This window comes from Aptenodytes forsteri, unplaced genomic scaffold (genome assembly GCF_000699145.1).
Source record: "Aptenodytes forsteri isolate BGI_AS27 unplaced genomic scaffold, ASM69914v1 Scaffold56, whole genome shotgun sequence".
Lineage (NCBI taxonomy): Eukaryota > Metazoa > Chordata > Aves > Sphenisciformes > Spheniscidae > Aptenodytes > Aptenodytes forsteri.
The window spans coordinates 2,067,687-2,073,486 of NW_008796213.1; positions in this window are offsets into that span (position 1 = coordinate 2,067,687).

A 5,800-nucleotide genomic window follows, 5' to 3' on the forward strand; every position below is an offset into this window, starting at 1 on the left:
AGGGCCGGCAGCTCGCTGAGGGCCATGGAGCTGGGAGCGATGGTGGCTCCCCGTGTGGGTGGCAGCAGGGCAGGGCTTGGCAGCCAGGGCCCGTCCCAACCCCCAGACAGGAGCAGGGCAGCTGGGGGGGCACTGGGGGAAGCCCCAGCCCCGGGCACATGGCACCTCCCTGGGGACGGGGATGGGCTGAGGTCCAGCCAGGACGTGGGCCCACAGGTGGGCCTGGCTTGGTGTGGCCCGTGGCCAGGCAGGGCAGGGCTGTGGGCAGCTGGGGATGGGCCCTGCTGCAGTGTTCGCTGGGGCAGGGCTGATGGCCTAGTGGGCTAAAATCGAGTCCTGGGCTGTGGGCAGGGTGAGGGGAGCTCCAGAGCATGGGCAGGGATGGTCTGGCCTGGCAGTGCCCTCAGGGCCCTGTCAGTTGATACATAAAAGGCCATAATTATTATTGGATGGAAGTAAAGGGTGCTTAGAAAACCTAATCTGGCTAATCTCCAGTCCTAAATGGCCTCAAGTTGTGCCAGGGGAGGTTTAGATTGGACGTGAGGAAAAATTTCTTTCCTGAAAGAGTGGTTAAACATTGGAACAGGCTGCCCAGGGAAGTGGTTGAGTCACCATCCCTGGAAATATTTAAAAGACGTGTAGATGAGGTGCTTAGGGACATGGTTTAGTGGGCATGGTGGTGTTGGGTTGACGGTTGGACTCGATGGTCTTAGAGGTCTTTTCCAACCTCAATGATTCTATGATTCTATGATTCTAAATGGGGTGAGACAGTGGTTGAAGACATGGTGCTCTGTGAGGAGGTGGCTCCAGGCTGGTGACAGACAGTGGAGCAAGGTAGCAGTGACTCCTGTTGTGTGATGGCTAATTACATGGAAGAAGTGGTCTGGAGACAGTTTCTTCCTCTGATAGTTTTTTTTACCAGATAAAGTATTTTTGAGGCTAATAAGCCTTTTATATCTGCAATTTCTCAGTTGAAGGGCTTCCTTGTCTCCACTCTGTGACAGCTGGCTGTATCACCTGCATCACACAGCCTCTCATTTTTATCATTTTTCACCTACTTTTTGAAACAGAAGAAAGGCAAGGTCACAGAGTAGCAATGTGTTCGAGCATGCGTGTGTGATGTGGTGCCTTAAAAGGACATATTCTATTGAATGGTAGCATGTTAACAACCTCTGTTGCCTTTTTTCTTCCTATTACCTTCCCTTCTTTCTCTTAGTTTCATTTATTGAGGAATGAGGTTGTGACTGGCATTAGGGAGGTTTCTTCAGCTGTGGATAAGAAGTCATGCTGAAATAATCTCGTGATTTGCGAAGTAGGAGGGTTTGAAGAACTCAGAATAATAGAATAATGATTTTTTTCTTTCTCAGCAGACTTTTCAAAGTTTTTCCTCAAAGCCAGCTTCCTCAAAATACTCCGTCTCTGGTAATACAAGGCAACCATAAGCGTTGGTGAAATAAAGTATGTTTTGCTACTAGAATAGTTCAATGCAGCCAGGTTTTACTGATGAATTTGGGCTATTCGTCTGCATCTAATGAATTTATGTCTCTGTGTGCCTTCTAGTGAGATGGCTATGAGCATGCTCCTTACTGATTTCCAAAAGCTATTATCAACATGAACCCAGCCACAAGTAGTTTGTTTGGTTATTATGTTTTTGTTCCGGTTTTGTTCCTCTGTACTTGATCATTTCATGGTAGAGTGCCTCCTATAACAGCTCCAAATTTTCTTCCAAAATATTTCATTAAAAAGCCTAATAAATTAAGGATTTTGTGGCCCATTATGTTGTATCCCTCTCTCACAGTAACACTATTTGGTGAATGTATTAGGTCCTAATGGAGCAGTACAAAACTCACTGAAATAATTTGTGGTAGTGCAAATACAGCAAAAACATTTGTTTTGAAGGACTACACACTTTTGCTACAATACATTAAGACATCTCCTGTCTAAGCTAATTAGAATAAAATAGATCAACTGTTTATGAAATGAACACCTGTTCATCTACGCTATCAATAGCCACTGAACAAAATTATTACATCTATATCAATCATTTAGTTCCACATAATAGAAACAAATAATTACTACTCAGCATCGTCAAAAGAGTAAAGCGTCATGCTTTTAAAAGACACCAGCTCTGCCTCGACATTCATTCATGATAAATGAGCCTCATTTCAGCATTTGTTGAGTGGCAGGAGACCTTTATCCTGTGACATTGTTCTATTCCACTGTCATCATTTCTTAATTATCTCTGTCATCACTAGTTTGGAGCTTGGTATATGTTACGGGCCAAATTCAGCTTTGACTTAAGTGGGTACAGTGCCATTTACTCACAACAGGAATTATGTCCATTTGTGTCAGGACTGAGCTTAATTCTCAGCTCTTAACCGGTGGCTCATAATTCACTTCCCTTGTTCACAGCAGATGTTGGAAAATGAACTCAGAAAACTAATTTTTACAATGAGAAGATGCCATTCCACACACATCTGTGGATCAGTCTCACCCTGCTATCTTCCTTCTCTCCTTGCCACCTGCCCGTATTCTGCTGGGGAAAAAGGAGAGCTGCCCTAACAGGGTGTCTGACATGTCCTACAAGCCAGGTTTGCTATTTGCACAGTGAGATATGTTCTTTGAAGATCTGATGGTGGCAGCAGGAAGGCAGTACTCCTTGGCCATCCTCAACCAAAGCGGTCCCCTTAGGTAATAGAAAATTAATCAGATTCTCCCTGCTGTGCTCAAGTTTTTTGTAATTTAACAACTGTTGCATAATACTTTGGCTACACCATGGGACCATAGTAATATGCCCAGTCATAAAGTGATATATCATGGCGCTGATTCTGAGAGAACCTGTTTCCCACCTAGGTCATGGTAAATAAATTCTGTTAGGCTTAGAAAGATGTTTTCTATTCTCTAATAATTTGTAATTTATTTTTTTTCAGTGAGAGAAAGGAACTAATCTCTGGTAATTCTAATTGACACAACTTCAATTTTGCATAATCAGTCATTTCAGGGATTTCTTCCTAGCCCTTAATCACTGCTCTCCCTTTAGTTTACAGTCAGGGGAATAAGCCAGAAACAATGCTCAAAGACAACCTGTTAGCACCATGCAGAGACCTGTTTATGGGGTCTTTCATTAGCAAGCAGAGTGCAGTTGCTACTGACCGAAGACTTTGGTAGGGATGGGGGCTGGCAGTGTGCATGGCTTCCCAGAAGGGATGGGATGGGAGCCATGGCATCAGTTTTTCTTCCAGCACTGACTGACAAAATGGGCAAGTCTGGTGCACTGGAAGAAGTGTGCTGCACCTCTTTGAAGGGTTGTCTTTTCCCTTTCCCTTGGCCTGAGGGGAGTCAGATTTCCTGGTGGACTCATCCTTACACAATAGTTGTGGTTTTGCAAATGGCATAAATAAATGCCATGAATGCTGATTCCCTCCACCCCACCCTAAACTCTGGCTACCCATCCTGAATTAATTGTCATATCACAAAGTACAATATTTACAAATTTCTTCATCCAGTGTGTGAGCATTGAGGAAACTGACAACAGCAGAACCTGCCTAGAGGTCACAGATATTAATAATTGTGAAGGCTATATCAGGGCTATTTTATTTTAAGTGCACTATTGTTGTGGTTTAACCTCAGTTGGCAACTGAGCACCACACAGCCGCTTGCTCGCTATCCCCCCGAAGAAAGAGGAAATAATATTAATCTGTCAAAAGTAATCAAGTACACAGAAGTTAATAAAGTAATAACAGAATAAACATACTAAAAGACTGATATACTCAAAGTGAAGAGCATCATTCAAAGGACTGACAAATTGACAGAGAGTATCTCTTTAATGTCTTTGTCTTTATAATATTAAGAAAAAAAAAAAATCAATATAAGTCCATGTGTTGTGTTTTCCTCAGTGGGCAACTGAGCACCACACAGCCGCTTGCTCACTATCCCCCCGCCCCGGTGGGGGGAGAGAATCGGAAGAGTAAAAGTGAGAAAACTTGTGGGTTGAGATAGATACCCTTTGGCCAGTTTGGGTCAGCTGTCCTGGCTGTGCCCCCTCCCAGCTTCTTGTGCACCTCCAGCCTTCTCAGTCAGTAGAGCATGGGGAGCTGAAAAGTCCTTGACTAGTGTAAGCACTACTTAGCAACAACTAAAACATCAGTGTGTTATCAACATTGTTCTCATCCTAAATCCAAACCACAGCACTGTACCAGCTACTAGGAAGAAAATTAACTCTATCCCAGCTGAAACCAGGACAACTATATGTATTTTTTTTTTCATGTTTATGGAAAAAATTGGGGTTTTCAGCTTAGTTGAATATGCTGTCACATTGGCCCACCACACTGATAGGAGTCCTGTGGTGTATACACAGATGTCGGAATGGATCAGGATATAGAACAGTATACCCATAGTAACAACTCAAGCATGTAAACTAGCATGTTTCAAATGTGGCTGAATTATGAATATTCTTATCAAGATTTCATATCAGGATTTCTAACTTGTCATTCAATCATGTATATATATGAACAGTATTTAAATAAATAAATTCTGGTGAGGCACAAAGTTAAAGGGGTGGGAGCAGAGCCAAACATTCTTGCTAGTATATCTGAATCTCTAAAACATGTGGTTCACTAACTTTCACAGGCAGCTTCTCTTGATATCTGGTCCCTGTGTCTCTACAGGAAAGTGTCATAATATGTATTTCATTCACAAAATACCTATCTGGGAACGAACATGACAGAGTTGTAGGGGATGCTTTACCATTTCAAAGTCCCTTAAGAAAATCTATACCTGCAAAATGGCACTCCTACATTTTTTTCAGAATTAGTTGTCACAAGTACTTTTTCTCTAAAAATGTGAGCTTTTCCCAAATGGTTTACAATGCACACACTCAAAGGGCATAAATACAATGATAAAACAATATAATGATAATCAGTCATATATTAACTGACTGAGAACAAACCTCTGGAGTACTGTAATTACAGCATCCTCCCATTCACTGTAAAATTCAGAAATCAAGCCACAGTTTTAGGGTAGAATCACTGCCAAATAACTGTGAACATTGAGTGTTTAGTGTTCCTTTCTTAACAGTGAATGATGCCCTTAGGGAGAAAACTCTGAGAAGATGAACTTTAAAAATGCAGGTTTTAAAGCAAAAGGAGAAAAAATTAAAAGCAAGCTTTTTCATAAACTTAAAAGCTTTTACACAAATTCTGAGTCTGGCACTGTAGACATCAATTTCTCCGGCCAGTAAACATAAAAATATGGCCAAACTCTTCTCCACATCTCGTCATCATTTGCTTTAATGGAAAGAAGCCCACAAAGAATCCACTTGTAGGTCTAGTTGTGAGACTGGTACTATATTCAGGTTTTGATGAGGTTTTGAGGTTTTGCTCTATTTCAGAGCAGCCTAAGAGCTTTTTTAAAATACATTAACAGATTGTGACTCCATTGTGCCGGTCCATCAGCTAAAGATCAGCTAGAAAGCACAGCTTATGAGTGCTTAAGACCTAGGCCTATAAAAAAAGACTGTAGAAGAATTTATGGGTAGGATTCATCTTACCTACATTTAGATACCTACAGCATAGATGCATGTATCTCAACTGTCATCTGTTTATAGCTTATGGACAGAAGTGGGTACTGTATCGTGATTTATCTGAGCCCTCTTACTTGTTTACCTTAAGATGAGATAAATTCGACCCTTAGCATACCTATTCTTCTCCATTGACTGTGAAGGGATGACCAGCTCAGACAGGCGCATGAATCCCAGTGCAGGACAGTAAGTCCAATTGACTTGGGCTTATTGATATAATAA